Raw genomic sequence first — 25,891 nt, 5'->3', positions numbered from 1 at the left:
CTCTTCAAGTCTGTGTTGGCCCCACATATTTTCCTTCTGACTTGTAATATCACTAGCCCTACTACTTCTTCTATGCTGAAGGGCTGCTCATGCTTTTAACTTCTTGAAGGGCTTCAGACATTCAGTATTTCCCTGTCTGCTTTTCACTTGCCTTGTCTCAAGGCTTGGTGAATGTGGGCTTGACTGAGTGTTTCAAGAAATGGGCATGAACAGCTTTATTCCTTCTGGGCCATCTTGCAATTAGCAAGCAAAGTTGATTATATTTTGTCTAAGTGCCCAACATTTTTCATTTACGTACTGAAGATTACATCTCTGTTTTCTTATAGAGCAAATATTTGAGCCTAGAGCTAAAGGAAGAGAAGCTAGCTCTTGAGAATAAATTGCGTATCTATTGCCTTATTTCTACTGCATATCTCATCTCCCTACACTGGACATTTTTCCCTGTAATCTGGTATAGCAACTATCTGTGGAACCTATTTGTAAAACTTAAATTTTATCAGATGATTACTATCCCAGGTGGATTTCATAGTCAGTGGAGAAAAAACTCTTCCAAGAGATAAAAAAACAGTGGCTAATGGCAATCTCCTTTGTAAACCAGATGTAGATTTTCTCACTATTCTTCCTAAAAAAATAAAAACCTGGAAAAGCTGGCTACAAGGGTAGCAGAGGGCATTACTAACAGTTGCAGCAAGTCAGTGGAAAGAATTCATATGAGGTTTTCTTTTTATTTGCTGCCCTTGGAAGCTTTTTGGTAGAGGGATTGACTCAGGGAGAGGAGATGGAAGACAAATTTACTAAGGAGTAGGTTTCATGCAGATATTCTTGTGTCCAGCAGTAGGGTGTTTTTCATCATTAACAGAAATGGTAGAAACATGATTTGGGTTAACCTTCAGCACAAATACTAAAAGCCAATAAACAAATCACCAAGCTACAGCAGTTTTTTTACAGCAGCTTTTCTGCCATAACTTAATGTTCCTTGAAGTCAGGATACCATATTCATACCTGAAAATGCATTTGAATATAATAAATATTGAAAAGTTTGTGGTTAATACACATTTATGTACTGTTCATCCTGGCCTCGTCCATGTCAGTCAGTCTCAATCAGAGGTAAATATTTTGTTGCAGGCTTGCAAGATTAAACTGAGACTGGCTCATACAACTGTTGCTTTGAATTTCTTAGATTTGATTAAGTAACACTCCAAACTGAATGTCAAGGAGATTTCGTTCTTGGTGTTATCTGAAATAAGATTCTTACCACCTTGGGAAAAACACATCCTCCCTCTTTAATTTCCTAGACTGTTACTGCATACAGGGTACATGACGTTTTGTCTTATAATTGTGTTTTTTATTAGACTAGAAGAATTGTATTGGTGAACTTCTAAGAAAAATCAATTTAAGTTTTGCATTGGGAAGGATATAGTGTAAATGAGTGGATATAACCAAGATCATACCATTATTCTTCATGACATTAAAATATAAACTGCATTGTCAAAGTTGAAAATACCTTTGGTTTAGATTGCTTACTTTAGACTTGATTTAATCATCTTTTTCAGTATGGCATTTTCATTTAAAGTCTGGGAAAAAATAGTTCAAATTTAGTCAAAGGCTTCTTTGTAAGGAGGTTATATTTTTATGAATTCTTACATGAATTGAAGTAATACTGTAGCCTCTTATTTTATGATCCTGGAATTGAAGACCTGAGAAATTAGTGAAGAAGCACACTAGATTTTGTGGTAAGTAAGCCTTTAATATCATCAACATGGCAATGTCAGTCACCAAGCAAGTAGACTACTTTTTGCCGGAGAAAATAAAAACATGCTTTCAAAACAGTACTTCAAGTCCTTTTTTTCTGAAGCTGCTCTCTAGAAAAACATGTTCAGAAAAAACCAAAAAGTTACATTGCTCTCAGAAGCGCCTGTGGTAGTACAAGAATTCTCTCTTCTCATTTTTGCAAGAAGACTGAAAACTACTTGTTGTAGTAAATGCTCCTACTGCTGGGAAAAAAACCAAAAAACAAACAGAGATGAAAAATGCTTGCTCTGTCAGTGTCCCCTCACAGAGAGTTGAAAAAGCATGCAACAAGAATGGAAAAGAGATTATTGGGGTTGTAAACAGGTATTAAAATATCCTAGTAAGGCAAAGCAAATGTTTATCTCAATTCAGCCAATACATTGAAGACAGAGGTGGAGGTAGAAACAAATATCAAAATAACAGGTTAAGATTTCAGGAGCAGATATTACTCTTTCATTACTTCCTTCCCTCTGTTGAGTGATATATTATGGTAGTTTGGTTTGCTGCTCTCTTTGGGATTTATTTCTAAAAGGGTGCATATTATGTAGCACTTTATCATCTACTTCAGTTCTCCTGCTCACTGATTCCAGGGTGAAATCTGCTTTAGGCTTGATGCACTACATTTCACTCATTACATTCCTAAGAAAGACAAATGGTTGTAGCCCTTTGCAAATTGACAACTCATAAATAGGACCTTTAGGAATTAGAGGCTTCTTCCTTCTGTCCTTCCTTACAATGATATAAGCACTTTGTAAGAACAGTAGAAGAAGGATCAACAGTGCATTATAACAACAAATAATGAAAAATAAAGGTACATTGATAGTTATTGTGCATAGCTGGCTCCCCCAGTAATACTCAGGGCATTTTGTGCAGTCACTGCTCACTGTTAGATGCAGACATTTGGCTCCTCAACACAAATACATAGATTATAAATAGGAAGCGTAACATGGTGATACAAAGTTATAGCCTGGCTGTTAAATTGCCCCATTTCTTTTTGGGAAATCCTGCAATCACTGTGCCCTTGAAGTCTTCTATTCACAGTCCTCTTGCTTGAAGCCCTCCATCCATCCTTCATGATGATACCATTGTCATTATGATGATAGGTATATCATCAGTCATGTTTATTTTCCTTTTCAGTTTTTTTATGTCCAGGACTGATGGAGAGCTCCACGTGTACTTGAATACGCTTTCTAGTCACAGCATTACCTTTATCTCTGTACAAAGCTTGTGGTATGCTTGAAATGCTGTACAAACTTTAAAATATTTGTTACAATTTTGATCTTTGGGTAATAGAGGTTTGATTACTGTAAGAGAGGGTATTTCCCTGTTAGTTATACTCTCTGTAGATAAGGTAGAATGCAGCATGAGTGTCTCTTGTTTTTCTGAGGTAATACAGTGAAGGAATATAAAAGGGATAGTAAAACCTGGACAGATTTTTTTGAGTTTGTGTTTCTTGGAGAAGAACTTTGATTTGCGGTGCCTGGGATTGTAGGCTGTAAAAAGATGGAGAGCTGGTAACTCTGAGGCTCTCTCACAGTCTCACTGCATAGCCTGAGCTAAGTTGCCTTATTTTTCCATCTGAAAAAAAAAACCAAAACCAGTTATCTTGCTGGCTGTGAAAATGCTGATGTAATGAGGGGTTATCTTCCCTAGAAGCATAAAGTGATAAAATATATTTTACTGAAGGGTTTTGCTATCTCCTAATCTGTTCTTTTCAGTTTAGTGTCTGAATGTATGGCAGAGCTAAAAGCCTGTATGAGCCCTGGATTTTGCTGTAATGAATAGTATCAGAAACAGCTGTGCATATGTGCATGACAAAGGAAAGATCAAGATTTATGCTTGTAATTCTAAGGTAGCTACTTAATGTTATATTCTCCAGTTTATTATTGCTATAGTTCTGCTAGTGGTTTTGAGGCTGGAAATATACTTCAAAATGTTGACTTAACTAACAAGTTGCTATTATTTTGTTCAGAATTAATTTTCCATTAATTAAAAATGTCATAGCTCATTTATAGTTATCAATCTGTTTTATGGGGCTATTGACATTTCAGCCTTGTGACATTTGTTAAGAGGAAAGTAATTTTTTTTCCTGTTAGCATTACAAGCAGTAAACAAAAATCACCCATTTATGTCAGTAAAACATTTATTTTGAGAATTACTGTTCTCATGGGAGAAGGAGATACCTTGATGACTTGCTGAAAGAAAATCTTAGATTTCTTTATTCTGGGAAGAAAGTTATCTTTGTGTCCTTCCTATTGCACTTAAAAAGCAACCAGCTGTCTCCCCAGCCAGTCCTGTTCTGCTTTTTACTGTAGTGCAAACCTCCATTAACTTCCCTGGCTTTATTGCGTTATATTACTAGAGGAAAAAAATGAGGTTTGTGGTGCATTGACTGGCCAAGCGCATCCAATCTTAGGTTGAAAATGAAAACTCTGACTCCAGTTAGCCTGTAGGCATGGCTGAGCTCTTACAATGAACCTAAGCTGTTTATCTGGTGCAGAGAATTACATGTATGTAGAACACAGTTGATAAGAGAGACCTGTAAGGGAAATGCAACAAAATATTGTGAAGATGAATTATAATCTATTTGTTTGGCAATTAGAGGCTTTCGCACTTGTGACAGAGGTACCCTTTGTGAGGACACCAGTGCTTTGGTTTTTAGAACTACCTCCTATTAGGTTTTGCATTTCTTTTCCTCTGTATTAATATAATGTTAAAATTTGCCATTAATTCTACAAGTGCTATATGGAATTACATGGTGGTCACCTTAGACTGCGCAACAATTTGGCTGCAAAAAACCATAGAATGCATAAGAATGAATATTCTGTTTTGAAAAGAAAAACTGGGCCTTGCTGGAATGCTGCCTGTTGAGAAACTATTTGAAGGATGGATCTGAAGTCCTACTGCATTTTAAACTTAAGATGTGTTTTTGACTGCAGTTTGCTGGGACACCAGGAATTCTGATGTTCAGTGGAGTCATTGGGAATATTCAGTCACATTGGGTTAAAGTATGAGTTTTGCTTTTCTGGAAACCTTGGGGTGTTACTTTGTCTGAATATCAAGCAGGAGTAGGAAAGCAGCTGTCCATGGTAGAGGACTAAAACTGTATTGCTTTATTAATATAACTAAAAACCAAATAGCCCCCTACTCTCACTTTTGAACTTTTTAGTAGCCTGTGTGAAAAATGCTGAGTTTAGGCTGACTTGGTTCTGTAGGCTCCAAGTGGAAGAGTGATTTTCTCCAGACTATTAGGTATATTTCCCCTTTTGAATTGTGATCAGTAGTGATCCTGTTGCAAGCAGTACTTTAGTGCCACGTACAGGTGGTGGGTTTTTCTTTTTCCATTTGAAATACTGTATTTCATTTGTTTATCTTTTGGTGATTTTACCTATGAACATGAAATAATGGTATCTAAATCTATTATAAGGACAGATAGGCAGAATGGAGCATTTAAATTTCTCATTGCTGTGTACAGATAGCCATGGGTTGGTTTTCTTGACTTTTTATGTATCTATTTATAAAAGGGAAGTGCGTAAAATGTTAAAACAGAGGGAAAAAAATCCCTTCAAGTTTTGCATGGAGGAATGGGGAATAATCTGATGTTAATTCTGTGCATTCAATGAGATGTGCACTTCTATATGGTTTTACTTGCTGTTGTGTGTTCATATGTTGTTTTTATCAATATGGTTGCCCATACTAATACATTTTGGGAGTATGAGTGTCTGTGCAAGAGCTGCAACAGACAGCGATTTAAAGATTTACTTAATGTTTTAATACAACCCTTCATCAAGTTAACAAAATTCTGCATCACCAGGGGAGCAATCTTCCCTGGCTGGGCTCTACTCTAATCTTACAGATCAGCACAGCCTGCAGAACTGGGGATGAGAAACCTGAGTTTGGATTTGCAGGGCTGAGAGTACATTATACAGGGAGGTAGCTGGTCTCTCACTCGCCAGCACCATAATAAAACACACTTTTATAGATTAAGAGATACTGGTGCTGAGCTCCAGATAGCCTGTCGCGGGTAAATAAAGTGCTACAAAAATATTGCTGCTTCAGGCTCAAAGCATGAAATAGTGTTTTTTGGAACACAATTTTTCAGTTATATTAAACTTGGCCCAGCAGAAAAAAAAGCACATTGCTGGTGGGTAGGCTGAGCCATTGGAGGTTGTATGTCTTGAGTTTATATTCAGGAGAAGAGTCTGAAAAGTCAGGCCCAACTCTGTGCTTATTGCATCAGGGGAAGAGAACAGTGGAAATAAACTCCTCTGCTGGTATGTCCTCCCATACCCCCCTACAGTGTCCTTTTGTATTGAAATATAGACGAGTTTTTAGAGATTTTTTTTGTATTGAAATATATCTGAATTTTTAGATATTAATTTATGTTCATTAGTGGCAGCATTCTTCCAGAACTAATAATATGCTGCTTTGGTGTGTTACGTTAACTTGGGAAGAACTCCCTCTGACTATGAAAGGCATGGGCAAGTTACTAGTGACAGGATAAAAGGGTTTGAAATGGAAATAGTTAAAATTTGCCTTTCTCTAGTGTCACTCACGTGATATATGGTCTCCTCAAGCCAGGTTTTTTAAGCTCTTGGATTTCTATATAACACCCGAGATAGCTCAGCCACCTCAGATGGCATAAAATCAGGAGGATGGCTTCTGTGGCAGTGTTGGAAACAGAAAAGTTTTAATAAAAGACAAAATAGCAAAGCTCTTTACAGAGAAAAACTGAGCCAGGGCAAGAGGTTCTTACTCCTGGTAACATAGCTCAGAAAAGCGATTAGTTTCTTTGTTCTCTTCTTTTTCTAGTAAATTGCTTAGGTGGGACTTTTTGGCTTCTGTCCAATTGGCTATCCTTAAGTTTGAGGTGAAGTCATGTCACAGTCATGATACAGATTCATAGGTGGCAGCCCAGAAATACCCAGCGGAAGGCAAATAAGTGGCCACTTTTCCATGGCTTTTTCCTTACGCATCTGGAACTCATCTTTAACATCCCCTTAATACCTAAATTTTAAATTAAGTGTACTCTAGCACTGGTTGTTGGTGCCTTTGTTTCTTGATGAGATTCCTCTTGATATTAATTTAATTTGCATTAAGGAGGGGCGAGGAAGTATGTTAGGAGATAGTTTCTGAGGGTAAGGGTGGTAAAAACAGAAAGACTAAGAGTATTGTGGAATCTGGAATCTACATAACTCTGAATTTCTTTAAGAAGATTTTGGATAAGCAGTGGATAGAAAGCACTATTAGATCACCATGAACTGAAAGTATTTTTTCTGTTGGGTCTGTTACGTTACTGGACACAAATATTGTGTCTCAGAGAGGTTCTGGAGTGTAAATCTGTGTGTGATGTTAATAGTTCTGTATTGGTTCATGTGTGCATATATGTGTGTATAACTACATGCATTTGTCATGAATTCAAATGTCCAGAAACTCATGGAATGTGTTTCTTTGCATCACAGTTGCTCAGAAAAACTACATTACAAATGTCTCAGTGTTTTTTTTTTTTTTTTTTACTTTGATAACCAGTGTATTCCTATAAACATTGTCACAGTGACATTTTGCAAAAGTCCCTCATTGCCCATTCTGAGGTATGCTAGCATATCAGCAAGCTGCTGGAAAGCTATCTGCCAGTTTTGTCCACCAAACTGATGTCATTCCACTGTCGTTTCCAGGGGCAAAGTTTTCTGTTCGGAGTCTTCAGATTTTTTGAGTATTTCAAGGATCACGTCATCTTAAATTGCACTAATTTCTTCTGCCTTTAGTGCTTCCTGTTGGCTACTGCAGGCCCTTGAGATGCAGCAATAGCAAACACTTGGTAGAGTGACTTGGATGGAATTGAAGCAATCTGAAACTGAGACTGTACATGAAAGTATTCTTATATAGTTTTATTAATGAGGGGAAAAGATGATAACTTTTCCTGTGTTGAGAAATAGAATTGGCATTATTTCTCTTCCCCGAAAACATTGAGCAAATCTTTCAGGGAACAGAGTATTATTTTAAACCCTCCCACCTGTCCCTACCCAAAAAAATTGCTGTGTAAGCCCATTCTCTTTATCTTACAGAATTGTCCAAAACTCCTGCAGCAATTAATTTACCATGTAACTTAAATTTTACGTAGTTAAAAGAATGTCTTAGTATTCACTGAATGTATTAACTGTAGTTTAGAAGAAAATTATTCAGTATTTTAAGATGGAAGATAGCTCTGCTAAGGGTGTGCTGTCATTTTCCCCATTTACCACTTCATTTTCTATTCCCTTTCTCTTTCTACTCTTGATTAAATACTGTGCTATGGTGCTCATGAGAATAATTGGGATGAGCAGAAGCATTACTAACAGGAAAAAATTGCAGCCTCCAGCAAGTACTTTTTCTTATTAGTCAATGTGCCACCTTATAAGAATGTGATTAATTTCAGATCAGAACTTCACTTTAATGATGTGCTGATGTAATACTGTATGTAGGTCATTTGTTCTTCCAGCCCCCAAAAATTTTAAATCTGTGATGACCAGTGATGAAAGAATAGCTTTTTATACTTATTCTGTGTCTTCACTGGAGGATTTATTTTGGTCTGAAGCCTAACTCTACAGAATTAGTAGTAATACAGTAGTTGGAGGGTTTTACTTTATTCAAGTAAAACATTGCTGGTAGGCCCATTTTGCTGGAACTGTACTCATGTGGAGAATTGGCTGTAGCACAGGAATGGAGACTGCATTTCTTTTTTTTTTTTTTTTTTTTACTTTGTGATTTCAGTACGGCATTTCAGAAATGCAGTTTCTGGCTACTTGTTAATTGTGGTCAATATCCTGAATTATCCTGGATCCTGAGATGAAAAATGAAAGAAGAGCAAAACATTGATGCTTGCTAAGCTTGGCTTTGGTCAGGAGCGTTGATGATGTTGGTATAGGATTGGATGTTAACAAAATCAGTTGAGTCAAAGCTGTAACTTTTGTGGATTATTCCATATGGTCAAATTGTATTTGCTGTGGAAATTGTAAGGCAGCTGTGTCTCTCTTACAACAACCTTGGACACTGCTAAAAAAGACAAAACTTTTGATTCCTAATAATATAGAATTGGTTTGTGTTCAAGATTTGCTTAGTATTTCTATGATTTCTCATTTAATTGTATCAGACTGTCAGGAACTTGGGGAAAGAAGGGCTGAATGTCCAGCTAAAATGAAATGGAGGTAGCAGGATTCAGAATTTTGTTGGTTTTAAGATAAATTGTATTTCACTGAATTTACATCCTTCTAGTTTCTGGGACTTCATTAGAAGCATTCATTAGTGCTTCTTTCACCAAAAAAAAAAACCATTTTGCTCAGGCTTTTATTTTTATTTTTTAATTTCAAAGAATGAGAAGAGCATTTTGGCATGCACAGCAAAACTATTAAACAGCACTCCCATTCCATGTGAACCCATGTGAATCGAGGGAGCAGACTTGCCTAAAACAGTGAGGAAAGGGCCCATGTAAAACATCCAGGGGAGACAGTGATGTTAAGATGCTCAGTTACGGATTTGTTCCAGAATAGGCACTTGGAAATAATCGCACTCGTGCCCAGGTGTTAGTCACGCATTTCTGCCCACTTGCTCCTTTAAAAGTAGAAGTATATTTCACTGAAGACTGCACTGTTGGGGAAGTAATTTCATTTGTAAGTGAATAAATTCAAAAATGCTATTCTTTGGTCTTGTTCCTGGCTCCTGTTAGTCAAGGTGCAGTTCCAGTCCAAAAGCCCTTCCTGAAATTTGATTAGCTTTGCATTTTAAGCTGGTAGAATGTAACCCTTTGTTCTGAGAACAACTTCTCTTTAAAGGGGCATGAGACAAGGAGTAGTTGAAAACCTTCTTGGGATAGCATTTGATGAGTTTGCAAGTCTGTGGGATGGAAGGACAGTCTGAGGGACTCTGCATGTAAACTCAGAGCTGCTTTGTTGTCTTTACTAACCAGCTGATTCCACGAGCTGTCAGCTTTGGATAACTTAGCAGAGCACCTGCTTTGCTGTGAACTTTCTGTGATGTGAGCTCTGAACGTACATGTGGACAGACATCACATTACATAGGTTTCACATAGAGAGTTTTGCTGCTCATTAGAGTTTACTGTTCAGACACTGAAATTAAGCATCAAAATTAATTGCAAAAACCTATTTTAATTTGCTGACTTTTATTCTTAAAATTTAGTAGTAGTTATGACTGCCTTATCTGTCAGCATAAAACATAACCATCTGATATTTTATCAGCAGATGCAAATGACTTGGAAATTTTTCTTCAGCAGTACTAAAATAAGAAATTGTGGTATCATAAAGTAATTTCATAACTCATAAATTTGGAGTCTGACTCTGAAGAGGAGACTCCTTTTTCACATAGAAAAATACTCAGTACATGAAACAGCCACGGAATTAAAGAGGTTTTGGTTGCTGATTTGAATGTTGTATAAATTAACCTATCCTTCTGTACCATGTCCTCAGGAAAATAGTTATCATTTGTATTTATAATTGCTGTTGGTTGACCCCCAGCCATGAGCTGGGAACCAAGAACATTTACCAGCTGCTCGACTACAAGTCAAGCTTTTACAGGCTTTAAAGATGAGTAGAAAATGAAGGACTTCTCTTAAATGTCAACACAAGATGTGCCTGATGATTAAAAAAGAAGTGTAACATAAGGAGTCTGGTGAGTGAAAGAATAGGATGAAATATGACATGCAGAAGATTGCAGATTCTTGGAGATCATTGCAAGTACTACCTTATTTGGTAAGAAATCCCATTTAATTTGCCCTAATAAATTCCCAAAAAGTCTCAGGGTTTCTACAAAGAGGAACCTCTGCTGTTACATGTATTTAATGTGAGAGTTGTCTGAGAAAAAAACCTCTTGTTTTATTACCTTATCACTACTAGAATGCCAGAAACAACAATATAAAATCAAGTGATGGCCACTGATGAAGGAATAGCTTTTTATACTGATACTGTCATTCAGGTTTAGATGGGACCTTTTTGAGGTCTCTAGTCTGACCTCCTGCTCACAGCAGGGCCAGGTATGAGATCAGACCAACTTATTCTAGGCTTGATCCACCTGGGTCTTGGAAGTCTGACCATACAGCCTCAAGGAAGGGTTTCTGCACCTGTCTGGCTTCCTATGGAATGAGTTTCTCCACATGTCAGGTCTGAAGTATCAAGGCATACTTCAGTGTATGTCTCCTTTATCTCTTGTCCTCTGGGCCATGCACTACTGTGAAAAGTCTAAATCTGTCTTCTCCTTGACCTTCCCCACACTAATGATGGGCTGCTTTTAGTTCCATTTGTATCACATTGTGTTAAGGGCTGTATTATCAGCTAAAGCAGCTAAGATTATTAGTTTTACTGTAGAGATTAAATTAATAGCTCTTTTCTGAGTGCACGGGCAATCTATGAATAGATTTATCTTGATGTGGAATTTCACTACCACCCAGTATTCAAAAAGAAATGCAATTTTTAGCAGTTTTTCTTTTTGCCTGTTGCTGACTTGAGAGTACAGTAAGAATGCATGTGTCAGAGGCTGTTGTTTTCTCTGACCTGAGCAGAGGCAGTTTCAGATGTACAAAAATAAACCTTAAGCATAATTTTTCTTACTTTCAACTCAAGCGCAAAGCAAGCAGCTAGTACTGTATATCCCATGGGACAGAAAACAGTGTTCATTACCCTGAACTGTTATTTTTATTGATAATGGAACAGAGAAATTTAGAATATCTGTGTGGTGTAATCCATTACCTGTCATGTAATTTATATGGATACAGAAAGTTGGTAAGATTATTGTACTAGGGCTTTTTTTATATCAATGAGAGAAAATGACAAGTTGCCACTGAAGAAATTGCGCTGTTTTGTAGTTATCTTCAAATCAGCAAGAATGGGCCAGAGTTCCATAACAAGATTATGCGCAGTTTAAGAACTCCCATGAAGAACTAAGGAGTGAGGCAGATGATTGTCAATCACAATCACAGGTTGAGTTCTTTTTTTTTTTTTTTTTTTTTGAAGGGGAACTTTCCTCTGGGGATTTAAGAAAAAAAAAACCTTTCAGTGTAACTTTTCTTCATTTCACTTCTTAGAAACTTGCTTCTTTTTGCAATGAAATTTTGAACTATAAAGTTCATAAACATCAAGGGCAAAAAGCAGTGAGTACCATATCATGCTGGTCTTAGTTGTCTTAGTTTAAAAGGAAAGCATGTTTGCGTTCGGTTAGAATACAAGTGTAACAGAGAATGTACTTTGAACTTCTGCAGCCAGAGTTAATTTTAGCAGGATGCCAGCAAGCTATCTAGTCTGCTACTGATAACAACGGTATTGTACTTCTTACATTCTGGATAGCATTAATATTTAAATGTGTAAACTTTTCCATTTTACTCTAAATTTATGATACAGAGCTCTGATGCAAAACCTGAAGTCAATTACTCTGTGGTGCCAGTAGCCCATTTGTCTCTTTCACAGATCCATGAAGTTGTCTGTTGATTGTTGTGCCTAGAAATTAATTTTTGATTACCTGATTTTCTCAACACAAACAAACTGCCAACTGCAATTCTAAGTCATTCTTTTGGGAAATGTGGCTGCTTTCTGCAGAGGAGTGCATTTTACCCAGGAGCTAATTTTTCCTCTCAGCCACTTGGTGGCACTAGGCTTCTTCAGAATGATGGAAGCTGCTGTAAGATGTGCCTGGCTTCCGAGTAGAAGGCTGCTCGATTTCTCGTGTAGTATGATAGCTAAGCCTTTTGATTAAAACATGGTTTATGTTTTCCTTATATTATACAAATAGCAGTCAGATAATATTTGGAGAGCATTTAGGAGCAGCATGCCACTCTGCAGTGTAGAAAACCGTGTTGAGGCTTTGGGAAGAGAGCAGGCAGGGTTTTTTTGATTTCTTGGCAGGTGAGGCCCGTGGCAAGGAATTCTCTTTGAGCTTTTTATTTCTGATGATGCCACTGTCATAACCAGGGAGCTGTAGCCCTGCAGTGCTAGGAAACTGGCAATGCTTTGTCCTTGGAGTTGGGAAGGATATGGGATCTCTCAGGAGTGAAGAATCCTGACAGATAAAATACCATGGCAAGTGAAATCCTTATGCTGCAGCTCGGCAAGGTCATGTGCCAAGCTTCAACTTGAGAGTTCTGTGGTGTTGCCTAAGGGGAAGAGATGCCTCAAGGCATTGGGCAGCTGGCAGGCTAAGGAGTTCTCTTGTGATGTGGAGGAATGCTTTGAGTGAGGTGATGGGCAGGCCACCTCAGCATGCTTTTACTCTGCCTCTGTAAGCATCATCTGGCTGTAAAAACAAATTTGCAGCTTTTTGAGTAGCAGAGTGAAAGCATCTAATTGTTCAGAGCTGTTGCTTAGTAGCAATGCAGGTACTGTATGGAGGGGAAAGTAAAATCCTACTGTATTGAGGCATAACAGAGTTTAGACTTGGTTTCCTTTTTACTATACGTTGCCTCAGGACAATTCAAAAAATAATGATTTAATAATAGATGCTGTGCCCAAATGAAAAAGGGGTAAGTTTCATACAGTATGACATCATGGCAAAAAAAAAACTCTATGAATTTTCTTTTTTAAATATTGCACTAAATCATGGGGGGGGGGGGGTTTGTTTGTTTGTTTGTTTTTAGCATATAAACACTGCATAGAGATGCTGATTAAAAGGCACCTTTGTCATTCTGCCTAGGCATAGGATGCAGACACTGAAGGAAGCTATTATGGCCGAGGCAGTTACAGCTCTCAGTTTTCTGCCTGGCTTTTGCTTGTAGCAGATGCAGTACTTGAATCTTACTCTTAAAAATATCTGCTGTAGCTCAGCTTCTGCATTTTGCCTTTGAGACTCTCACTTTCCAATTTAGTGAATGTTGGTAAAGAGGTTCAAAATTTCCCAAGGAAAGGACAAAAATGTTGTGATTAGACAATGGGGCGGCATCAACCTTGTTCTTGAGGAAAGTAGGTTAATAAGTTGTTAATTGTAAAAGTTCATGTACTCTAATACTGCAGAGCTGGGAATAATAGCACTGCATAGTACTGAACTCCAGAACAGTTTTTACATGTGCTGGCTTTTTCACAATGATTGTGTTTGCTTTATGACTTCACTAAGTGGAAAGAAAAAAATAATGTCTAGTTTTTTCTTGATCCACTCCATGCATACAGAATTAAGTCTGCAGAAAGGATGGGCTTTAATGTTTGATCATATTTTTTTGCTCAGCACATCCAGTAGTATCTGGTCTTTATGTAGCTTCTGATGTCTGATTCATCAACATCTTTACCTCTGTACTTTTTACACTAAAAGCAACGGCAACTAGGAGAAGGAGCTGGCATGCAGAAAAACATCATAAAAATAGGGATACTGACCTAGAAGGAGCATGTCACTGTTGTGGATGTGTGAAGATGTCTGCTAATCCTTGTAAAAAGTGATATTGAAGCCTGTTGACTGAAGTGAGGTTAGAACCTGATTGAGAAGAAGTAGTTTGCAGTTTTAACATCACTAATACTGATACAGTGCAAGTACTCCAGAGTAAGATACTCATAAGTATAGTACAAGTACTTGCTCAGCCTTGTGAACATTTCAAAATAAGGCCAGTCTGCCAACTCTAAGACATCAAATACTTGCTGCTTAATACTTCAGCTTATTCCTACCTCACTATATAAACATGGAAGACTGGTTTCACTGAAGAGCCTAAATTCTTTTTAGTATAAATTTGAAAGTGGTTACATGCTGAATAAGATTTTGTGGCAGGTATTCTCTAAATGAGTTTATTGTGATGGACCTGCTGAAGCTTAGCCCATGAGGATTCATCTCATTCATGTTATGGGATAAAAACCTGATGTGCTGAGCAAGTTGGGGTTTTTGTGGTGTTGCCTTAGAGTGGGAATGAAACAGAAACAGTTTGTTATCTGAACCTATAAATGCCACTATCCCATTCAAATCAGAAGACTGTGTTTTACTTAATTCTGAAATAAAATTATAACTTATCCTGTGATACTTTTAAAGTCTAGACTGTTGACCAAGAGGCTTTTTCTAGGCTTCTTAACAATTTGCCCTGAGCACCTAGCTGTTAACAAATAATGAGAGCATTGATTTGATGAAAGGAAAAAAAGTCCCAAACTGGAGCACATTAGACTATTAAATGAAAAATTTATTCCAATTAGTACTGGGGGACTGCTTTCTACTGTAATAAATTAGGCAGCTGGGAATTAATGGCAAGTGAAAATCATTATAATGACAGTCTTTTTTGGTTAAGATTTGAGAAAGTTTCTGACAGTGTCACTGTGACCTCAAAGAGTTTAAATTGCTCTCTAGACTGAAGATGCATAAATGTTGATTAGTGAAAAAGGTCTATGGAGTACTTCCTAGCAGAGCTGAGCCTTTCTAGACTGTCTGAGGTCTAACTCCTAAGTGTAATAAGCCACCCATCTCCATTTGTTCAAACACTAGGCTTGTCGCATCCTCAGGATGAAGACTTCTATGACTTTATATATGATATTTATATGGCAAACCAGAGAGCCTTTAACAACCAAGCTGCTGATTCAGTGACTGCATTTTTTCACTTACTGTCCTTCTAAGCCTAAAATGTGCTATTTCTTTGCTATTCTGTATTATAGCACTTTGGTTCTGTTAAATTTATAGGAAGAATGGGAATTGTCAAAGAAACACAGCAGATACCATTTAAAAGCAAAACCACACAGTGAGGAGAAAGAAATGGAAACAAAATTGGGGGTAAAAGGCCTATAAGTAGAGTGAAAAACAAGTTGTGCTTTGTGGTAAATCCTGTATCTAATGTTTTAGAATTTTGTTTTCTTCTGATCTAGACGCTGATCCAATCCCTACAATACTTAGATGCATATGGGGTCCAAATGTCATATGTATAACTTATGTTTTATGTAACTTTATTATTTGAACTTCACTGGTTGGGGTGCATCAGCAACTACATTTTCTCAATCTAATAAGCTTGAGATCAGTCTGATTTTTTTAAGCTGCTATATTGTTTCAAATTACTGAAGGATTGGATGTCCTGCAAGCAAGTAACAGTGTGTGAGGCAATTAACATTGCTGAGGGTTATGTTGTACTTAAAATGAACTCTGAGTTCATTGCCTTACAAAGGGAATCATCTTCAGCTTCTGCTTTAGGCTCTGAAGCAGTGATGAAAGCGCTGCTATTGGGCTAGGCTGAACAGACAGAGGTGCCCAAAAGCTTTAAGCTGGCCTAATTACCTTCCCTGGCCTTAGTTCAGGGTGTGTTATACCTCTCCAAGAGTGTTGTGTTCTCAGGCCTTTCTGCTTTGCTCTGGCAGGGAGATCACCCTCTTAACAGCACACTGACTTCATCAGCAGATAATTTTTTTTGTGGGGGGGGGCAGTGAGTGCTGCCATACAGCCAGATTGTGTTGGTTGTCCCTAGTTGTGGTTGGCAAGGTGTGTGGCAGCTTTGGTGCAGTTTTGGTCATCTCTGGATTTGGATTTAACAGACAGGTGAACTCTGGTACCCACATGTAGTGTTCTGTTGTTAAGTTGGGATGCCTGGCATGCCAGATTTTTTCTGTGCAGGTGTAGCACCTGTGTAAATCATGGGAAGGAATTGGACATTGTTTTATAGGTATTGAGGCTGTTCTTTCATTCTGTGCTCTAGATATTTGCTAGAAGACGATGCAGATGTAGATACTGAAAAAGATAGGTGTCTTAAGCATCAAATACTTTTGAAAGTACAAGGGAGAAGTACCAAAGCCAGTCAAATGGCTGCATTGCAGGATTTCCTGCAAGCAGCTGGGGTTTCTGTCTCTGCGGTTTCAATACCTCTCCAAGATGGGATGTTGCATTTTCTATTGCTGCTGTTAGTCAAAGCTTGTAATAGTTTGCCTTGCTTCAAGTTCCCAATTCACTGCCCACTCAACTGTGATAATGAAAGAAAAAAAATCTTTCTTCTGGACCAATAATTGACGTTCCAGTTTTTCTTCCAATAAAAAAAGAAAAAAGTATGCAGTAGTGGAAAAATGCCTTTTGAGCAGAAGAATTTCTCAAAGAATGCTGTAAACCCCTGTTTACCAGAGTAGTTGCAGGCCGAAGTTGCCATGGAAACAGAAAAAATTCAAATAATATTAGCCATAGCATATCTATTATATATTGCATTAATGGCACTATACCAAATGGTCGCTTGTGGTTTTATTTGCAAGGCTCACTTTCCAGTGATTTATCACCAATATTAGAGGCAAGAATTTAAAATTAGAAATGGAAGGTTCAGCCTTAATTGGCTTATAATAATATTGTGAAGGAAAAAATATTTATTTAATCATATGTCTAGAAGAGTTTTGAGTTTTTGATATGCAGAAAGTTCTTAGTCTTTTCTTAGGAATAAAATCATGCTCAAGCTGTAAAACAGATTATTCTCACTTGACATCCAAAAGTGCTGACTCCAACAGTAGAGCTGATATAACTAGAACTGGAACATTCTTTTATTCGCAAGGAAAATCAATCGGTTCTTGACCTTGATATGTACCTGTTTGGGGAAAGGAGTTGGAGTTCAGCTGTGTCTGCCAGATGACTGTGGCTGGTGCTGGATTGTGGCAATATGTGAATTGTTCTGATGTAGTTTGTCAGAACAATGATATTCTTTAGGTAAGAGTTTGACACAGGAGTGGTAGGGGTTTGTCATGTGTATAAATGGTTCTCCCTCTTGTGTCCCCTGATGTTAAATTTTTCTCTTTTTGGCACTCAGGTTCTCACTAGTTGTATGGTTATATTCTTTTTTCTTCCCTTCTCTATACCACTGGTTGAGAAAAGGCAGACATAGAATTGAAGGTTCCTCAGGTAACATGAATCAAATTTTGACCCTTTAAATATTGACTGAAGTGCTGACTTGGGTACTTTCACGACACAGACAAAGTTTCAAGTGACAGAAAATTTACATCTAAGTTATTTGAGTGGTTTTAGAAAAAAATAACTGATCAATACATGTGTTGAATAACCTGTTGGACACTCTTAAGATGTACTCGCATCTCTAAGGTATATACAAATAAGTTTCACAGAGGAGTCTGAATTGCATCTTATATAAATGCAGGATAGAGACCCTTGAGGAGCTTTTTCTGTGTTTGGCAGAAAAATCTGATGAGAGTGTAGAAAAATTACACAAAGCTGTGTTCTGCACTAGAATGCTTGCATAACACTTTGCCTATTACAAAGGCTGTAAAAATATTAACTAATCCATAAAGAAGATTACATGTTGCAGATATGTCCCTCTGGTGGGAGGAAAGCATATGTGTGTGTGAGTGAGGAGGGAAAAAAAAGTTATTAAAGGAAGCTTTGTTTGGTCCCTTTAAGCTTCATTGCATTTTTTGGACTGCATTTTCATACTTCTTGTGAGAGTGGGTTTTTTTTTTTCCCCCCAGGATTCTTTAAATGAAATTGTAGATTGATGTATAAAAAACGTATACATGCGCCTTTTTGAACACAGAAAATCCCATTGTCTTGATTCTGTTTACAACCAAAGTGAATCTCAACACTCTAAAATTATTCGAAGGAGTGGTGACTATTAAGTAAAGGACCTCTCTGATAGTTTTTTCCTTTTTTTCACAGGTAGTGTTCTCAGGCTTTCTGCTGCATGGAAGCTTTGGTGCATTTTCAGTGTGGCTTTTACTTTAGAAATCTTGACAAATAGTCAATTCAGGGTTAGGTGACTGCTGTCTTTCATCAGGTCTGTCAAGAGCTGATCCTTATCTAGAGTTGGCTTGAACATGGGTTTAGAATGCTCTGATAGATGCTTAAAATTGCTTTAATTTGCTTAAAATTGTATAAAACTACGACTTAAATGCTGAGGCCATCTGTTGCCTCCCAGCTGTTTATCTGTGCCTGTGTTGCAGGTGGGTGTGTGCACATACCTGTATATGTGTATGAATTAAAGATGGCTGCTGAACTAAAAATGGGATTCTTTAGGAGATGAGGAACAAGGTCAGTCTTGCTGGGATGGTCCTTGCCATTGCCCTCACGGGGTCTCTGGAGGCCAGTCTCTGCTCTCTGAACTGTTGGAAACTGGATCCAGTGTGTGCTGCTTCTTCCTTTTTCATCTTTGCGCACATCCTTGATGGCTTTGTCCTTGTCAGCTTCCACCCCAAAAGGAAAAGGAGGGGACTTTATCCACCTCTGCTATAGGTCATCTAATTTTTGGAGTGAGGATTAGTTCTGATTCCATCACTTGTCTTTCTCCTGCCTGTCACATCACCTTTGTCACCACTTTTCTGAGGTTTTTTGTGTGTTTTGCTACACATGGTTTGTGCAAACATGTCTCTTTTTCAGTCTTTGGAACATCATAATATTCATATTCCTGTGCTTAGCAGTGTTACAAAATACTTTTGTTACCAGTTATACTATTGGTGACCTTCCTGTGCTCCCAAAACACTGGCTGTTGCTCCTCTATTTTTGACTGACACTGTGGCAGAACAGGAGGATGGGTAGGTCCCGTTCCTACCAGCAGCCGCTCTTGGGCTTGGCTGCATTCCCCGTGAGTGGCTCCGGGGAGCTGGCTGGATCTGTGGCACAACAAGCCCTGTGTGGGTGAGTGCCAGCCTGAGACCTGTTGGGAGACTCCATTAGTTATAATCACTCAGGCAAGAGGAGCATCATTGCAGACATTGATTTAATGCACAGAGAAAATCAAAAGGGCAGAGGCACCAATCAGGTGGAAAGTACTGCTCTTCCCTTACACGGCCGAAAGAGTGCACGCAGAAAATGTTTTGAAGAATAGCATGATGTTCCCTCCACTGCTAATTTTCTGTCTTTGGTTCTTAAGGGCACATTAATTTATGATATAATTGGATTTTCACATGTTAGCTGCAGAACATGTCTTTACCAAACATGGGAACATTTATTTTTTTCTTTTCTAAAGTCTTCAGTTTATTTGTGTAGAGAATAATATGCTTTTTGGGTGGTGCTGTTCAGTAGGAAAAAAACTGTTTTAAGCCGCTCTTGGTATATGAAAGTAATCCATAAGCTTTAAACTTGATGCAAAAATTTTCAGGCTGTTGGCAGAGATTCTATGTTTTTAAAAGTTTTTCTGTTTGCTGGATTTCATATACTTTCATTTTCCCTTTGAAGTGTGTGGGAGAGAGCAGAAGGGGAAATACTTCATTATGTCCATGAATTATTCAGGTACAGTTCTAGCAGCTAACATTACTTTAAATAGCTCAAGGTCTTTCTTTTTCCTTGAGTATGTCTCAGTTTTCATTCTTATGCTGATTGTATGCCACGTTCCTTTGTTGAATACAATTTTGATGAAGTACTATCCTTCGGCAATCTTTAGAAATCATTTCAGTCTTGAAATAAGTATTTAATTTTGTTCTTCTCCAGCATCAGATATTCAGTGACCCACAGTTGATACAGGTGAATTGTCATACATGTGACTTTACAAAAAATGACATTATTCTCCTTAGAGTGTGTTTTCTATATACTCTTGCAAAGGCATTGATCTCAAATAGCCTGCCACATATATTTATACAGTGAAGGAAAAAAGGAATCTATAATATTAGATATTAACATTTACTACCTAATTTCAGTGGGGAGGCATGAACATTAAATCCTTACATTTTGGAAATGTCCTTCCCTCTCCTACCGGTAATATATGAAAATCTGTTTTTAGAAAATAGTTAAGAACAGTTATACAGAGGAAGACAATTAGAAAGCTGTCTAGAGGCCAATGTGAGAGGAAAGGAAAACAACCCAAAGTGAGTTTAAAATACTGTTCCTGTATTTCTAAAAATATCTTTGAAAATCCAGTGATCGCTGCATAATCACTTATGCAAATGAGACCCTTGCTATTATTTCTGGGGGGAAAAAGTGTTAAAGAAACTATTCCCCTGAGATTTAGGGCTTTCCTGATACAGTCTGAAGAGGCAGTGGGGCAGAGTTACAGACAGTTGAGGAAAAATGTATCTCTCTTTGCATATGTGTGTGTGTGTACAAGACTCAGGTTTCCAAGAGGGATGCCCATGACCAAATCTCAACTGCTCAGTTTAGTTGCAGCAGCAGTGAGATTTTTGCAAGGCAAGCATCAGAAGAAGTGCAGTGACAAAGTGTCAAACAGAGCAAAGCTTGATGAAAAGATCCATTAAAGATTGAAATGTAGTCAATATGTTCATGACAGCTAGGTTATAGCAATGTATTTATAGCCAGAGTTAACTTGTGTATATTTTCTTCAGCCATGGATGTGTTTGAGAGAAATGATATTGAACTGAATAATTGTGAACGTGCCAATGCTTCAGTCTTGTGGCTTAAGTTTCTTACTGGGCCTCAGGTTCTCCAAGCCCCTGAACAATCTCTGAGCAAATAGTCAAGATTTTGTTGCAGTGACACAATTCAGCCAAGAAATGGAAATCTCAGTCTGTGTAAAAGAACCTGGAAATAAACTGGAAAATGCAAGGCCCCAGATTCAACCTGTGTGTGGTAACCATAAACTCTGGTCAGAAAAAAAAAAAGAATTGCATCCCCTTGCTCAGCAGTATGAGATTTATCAGGTCTGAATCTCTCTCAAGATGACCACTATAGCACTTGAGAAATATACAAAACTTGTTTGAATATCATGTTGACCAGGGAGTACATGTTAATTAGAATAAAATTGAAAATAACATATACAACATTCCAAAAATGGTGTTAATGACAGAGAATGTGTCTGCAGCCTTGGGGACCTTGCTGTTACTAGATTATTTCAATTGTTTAGAAGAGCAAGAAGTGTAGAGTAAAGATGTGTGAAAAGATGAAGAAATTAATCTTTTGGTGCCACTGATTACTGGCTGGTTCAAATGGGGAGATTTGTTACCTCAACCCGATTATTAAACTTGGTTTTACCTATGAGTTGCAAATACTCAGTTCTGCATGGATTTAGCCTGCTTGGTTTATATGTACTGTGCAAATTAATACAGTTTTGCTTGGCCCATGTGGAACTGAATTATGTTGCTTAACAAAATAATGTACACTAGTGTATTTACATATTCATATGTGTTTTATTGCCATTTTTAAAAAGCAAAGTAGTCAATTTTTAAAGGACTACACTGTGATTCCATAAGCAGTAATTTGACTAGGTGTTTATATGCTTAAGTTAGTTATTTGGAATAATAATTAGGAAAAAAAATATAGTAAAGAAGCCTTCATAAAGAGATGTTGCTTTTTAGTATTTAAAGCCCAGTGGTAGATTTGAGACCTGTTACCTTTTATATATATTTACTGCTAAAGCTGATGTTATTTTTTCCAGACTCATTTTTTGGTGTTGTCCTCTGAACAGAACAGGTATAAAAATAATTAAATACTTTGCTATTCTGGAAATGGACTAAAATTTATGTATTATGCACTAGATTTCTTTTCATTTGCCCTTCTTAGGAAGGGAAACTGGGAAGAGAGAAATGAGATAGGGAGGGTACTAAAGTGTAGGAAGGAAATCTTCAACCAGCCTGAGTAAACTTACTGGCTGGGGGAACTGTGTGCCTGGTACATCTCTATTACTAAAAAGTTTTAGCTGTTTCTGAACCATACCTCTGCAAACCATTGGGTATCTTTTGATACTAAAGTTGTTTGTAGGTCATACTACTTAAGAATTTTAATGAAGTAGTAACTAGGCCCAGACTAAGCTGAGTACCATTGCATTCAGTGAGTCCTGTGTAAGATACTCAGTTGGATGAAAATAGCAGTTTGTACTTCTTGTGGTTGCTGAAACAATTTTAAATATGAAAATATTAATAAGAAGTTACTGAATCCTTGAAATATCCTTAGATGAGCATCCTGTTCTGTTTACAGCCATTATTGGTTATCAAACACATCCTGAGCCGTTGTATGAACCACTGACATTTAGGCTGAGTTTGTAACCTTTAAATTTTTACTGCTGAATTCTTGTGTGAATAGAAACTTCTTAAAATAACAGTGGTAGCCCACCAACTCAAAGGTGGAAAGTATGGTTGGCAAAATGAATTTATTAGTTTTTAAACTGGTTGCAGGCTGTTGACCAGGAGAATCTGAGACGTGTGGGCAAATGATTGATTAACCATGTTCATGTGCTCTTCTCACAGGGTATGATCAACTTCCAGATAGACTAGAAGAAAAAAGCACCATCATGTTAATTTTGAGTCCATTATAAAGTCAAAATGGTAGTAGAAGTCAAGCATACCCTGGAAGTAGGAAGTATGTCTTAAGGCTTCTGAAGGGTTATTACAGGGTCAATAAGGAACTTTTTGCTGCAAAGTTGTGCCTTAACTAAATGGTTTGTCTCCTAAAATACATAAAGGGTATGCCTCCCTAAATAGACAGCAAATGGTTCCTTGAGACTTCGATGGAAGAATTAAGTTATTTTTCTTTATGTAGCAAAGCCTTGAAACTACTCACTTGGAATGCTCTTTAGGGCTCGATCTCTCTCTGATTTTATTTTTTTAATATTTAATTGTGTTATTCTTCAAAGACCGCCGTGGCAGTGGTGCGGGGAAGAATGGGCAAAGGGTCAAAGAGATATTAAACTTTAAAGGAAATTACAATTTTTGCTAATTATCATAGCAACAAAGGAATAATGAATCCTGGTGAGGAGGCAGAGGGGTAGAGGACGTTGGCGTGTACTCACAGCAGGATTGCTGAGCTGTGCTGTGACATTAGGCAGGTCATTCTGAGAGCTCGGCTCTCTTATTTTCTAATTATATGTTTTCAGAAAATAGTACTTAGTTAGAACACCCTTGGGAATCTAACTAGTACTCTCTGCTTGGGTGGGCTTTTACGCATTTGTGAGTTCATTTTTGGTTTGTGTCCATGGAAGAATTCTGCCCACAGGTAGGCCATCAGAGCAGGGAATCAGCTAGACTGCCATAATTGACATCCTTGGAGGTGGAACAGCCCTGTCAAACCCTTGTTCTTGCCATGATGGACAACAGCTCCTCTAATTTGTTTGGTCCCAGTCCTGTGATTTGTTCCTTTATAAAGAGCAAGCGACCTCCTGGGAACAGAGGGAGACTCTTTGCCTGGAGGAGGCACTTAGGAAAGAATAAACTCAAGGGTGCTTTGCTTTGTCACTTCAGCTTGCCTGATGTTGTTGGTGCAGTTGAAGAGGCTGTAGGAAAGGGAAGGCAAAGGGGTCACAGGTGCTTTGTGAGGGCAACTGGGAGCCCTCAGCTCAGGTGGATGAGAAGAGGTGTTGCTGTGTGGAGCAGGATGTACATCAGCCTTGCAGAACAGAGAGGGTAGATGGAGCATGGTTTGCCTCAGAGCGTTACTCAGGTGGTGAAGATCTTCCTGAAAAGCAGTAATAAGCAGAAGGAGAGTTGAAGACAACCTTTTTCTTTTGGTCCTTCTTACATGGTTTTTCAGCTCTTCAGCTTAGGAAGTTGTGATTCTGTTTGTGTTTGTTAATTCCAAATCAAATGGAATTTGTTTCTTGATGAAGGCTGTGAGTCGCTATGTTTTTGCAGGCATTCTCCCAGGATTTCAGATCACAAATAAATTACTGCCCAAGATGTAGGAGATACTCAATTAACATGAATTCATTGCTCCTTGCTAGTATAGCTTATCAAAGGATGCTCAGCATTAATATCAATCTGGATTCAGTTGGTCAACTGTAGTATAGACAATTTTAAGGTAAAGAATAGACCTGTGTACTCCAGCCTTTTCACCTTTTGCCTCTGCTGGCATGAAAAACTTTTAGCTGTTGCTTAACAATTGCAGGGATTGTTCTTCTGGATGTTTTCACCAAATTTTTTTGTTACATGCAAAAAACAATATATATAAACAAAGTGTGTTGTACATTCTCTACATTTAATATACAGTTTGATTAAGCTCGAGTGCATAATAGCATTTACATTTAAAAAGGGAGCAAAAATCTAGTAGCAGCACTAGCAGTGACTTCTGTATCTCATAAGAGGTTTCTTGTGCTGATGGTAAGGCAGGAAGAGAAAGCAAGAAGTCCTTGTGTTGTGTGTATGTTGTTTGTGAATGAGTAGAAAACAGAGTTTGAAGAAAAATTCTCCGAAGGGTTAAATAGGTGCAAGTGGTGTGTAGGAATAAGAGGTGGTGTCTATTGTGGGGGGAAAATTTGAAGAATGAAAAGGAACCTGAAAAAAATATGATTGGAACTGAAGTCAAGAAGGGCTTTCACTAGTTTAATGTATACTACTGTCATATTCCTCTACTTTCTATACAGCAGATTGCTATGCAGAGATCTCCCAGACTGTTCAGTGCTTTGGGACAATAACCTGGCCTCTTTCACTCTGATTTGTTATGTTACATTAGTGTTGGGAGCATGTGCAGTGCTCAGGGTGCCAGCATCCATCCCATGGCTTAACTTGCGCTTGGATGGACTGAAAAATTGAGCCCTGCAGTTTTGCTTGTTCATCAGCAAACAAAATGCCAGCTGGAGAAGGCATTGTATTAGCTTTGGTTTGGTGTTGGTGACTGTGGAGAAAATCAATGGATTACCACATCAAAAGAAATTACCATAAAGTAAAATAAGCATGGGAAGAAGATGGAGAATTATTATCCCTGTGTGTAAACCTGCTTTACCTGTCTTGTGGTTAAGACTAGGTAAACAAATGGTAATGGGGACCTAAACAGCTACACTTAAGAGTCATGTTTCTTCTCTGTCTGCATAAGCCTTTGCCACCCACATAAGTACTTAAAAACGGACAAGTTGATAATTCATGCCTGAATTTCCTGTTTATGCTAAATTGGCATCTCTTTATCCTTTTGATAAATAAAACAGTAAATCTCTCTTCAAAGTACATTAGTAAGGGCAGGCAGTGCTCAGAATTCCAAAATCTAATAAAAAACATGCACTGATACTTTTCTATTGTGCTAAAAATAACATTTTTATTCTTCATAAAAAGTTGTGATTAAACTTGCAAAGGCACAAAACCGTCACGAACAGGTAGATGATATTACTTGTACTTCTGGGGTTTTTTGTTAAATGTTTGAGATCCTCTAAAAAGACAATACTGGCAAACATTTCAGGTTGGACAGTTGTTTCATACCATTTCTCACTGGTCTAATGTTAGCAGAAAAATTTTCTGTAGCTCCTCCTTAAACGTGTTTTCCAGATCTGATTGGAAATAACTTTGTGCAGAGCAGTTTGGCTAAAACATCTAAATGTTTCTAATGCTTCTTTTATTTT

General features: G+C 37.8%; 1 protein-coding gene across 1 annotated transcript in view; it reads left to right on the top strand.

The window, feature by feature from the left end:
- Window positions 1-25,891, top strand: part of CCSER1 (coiled-coil serine rich protein 1) — a gene marked incomplete at its 5' end in the record, with an annotated part of 535,256 nt that overhangs the window by 20,421 nt on the left and 488,944 nt on the right. The window lies entirely within an intron of this gene.

This window comes from Fringilla coelebs (genome assembly GCF_963513975.1).
Source record: "Fringilla coelebs genome assembly, chromosome: 4".
NCBI lineage: Eukaryota > Metazoa > Chordata > Aves > Passeriformes > Fringillidae > Fringilla > Fringilla coelebs.
The sequence above is the reverse complement of the archived record's forward strand: the minus strand, read 5'-3'. Positions and strand labels throughout refer to the sequence as shown.